Below are 520 nucleotides of genomic sequence, written 5' to 3'. Positions count from 1 at the left end.
GTCCTTCGGGTCACCGCGCGACAGCCCACAGTCCTTCGGGTCACTGCCACATTACACCGTCGTGTAATCACTCAGCCATAGGCCATGACCCCGTCTATCTGAGTCTTCCCGATCCAACGAATAAGGGGTTTCCTTGAACCCGCTGAATACGAGGGCGAGGAAAAACTAGTCCACCACAAAACATACCTAGCATGGGCGGGGTTTGCACCTGCTGTCGGCATAACACACACTCGACACAATTATCCCTAGGAAAGACCTAAGGGACAAGACTCCAATCCAAAACTAAAAAATATATAGGAGTCTACGACAATATCAACTCAATACTCGTAGTTCAGCCTATATGGCATAGGACCCGTAGTATCAACATCACAACCAGGAGATCGGCCTATATGGCCAAAGATCTCCTAAACAACAACACTATCACTAAACAACTCAGCCAGTTAGTCACTCCCTTACCAAGAGATGACTAACCTTAATCAACAAGATTAATTAAACGAGCAAGCATTTAATTAAATCTACT

The sequence above is a fragment of the Brassica oleracea genome, chromosome C9, assembly GCF_000695525.1.
Source record: "Brassica oleracea var. oleracea cultivar TO1000 chromosome C9, BOL, whole genome shotgun sequence".
Taxonomy (NCBI): domain Eukaryota; kingdom Viridiplantae; phylum Streptophyta; class Magnoliopsida; order Brassicales; family Brassicaceae; genus Brassica; species Brassica oleracea.
This window is presented reverse-complemented; position numbering follows the sequence as displayed.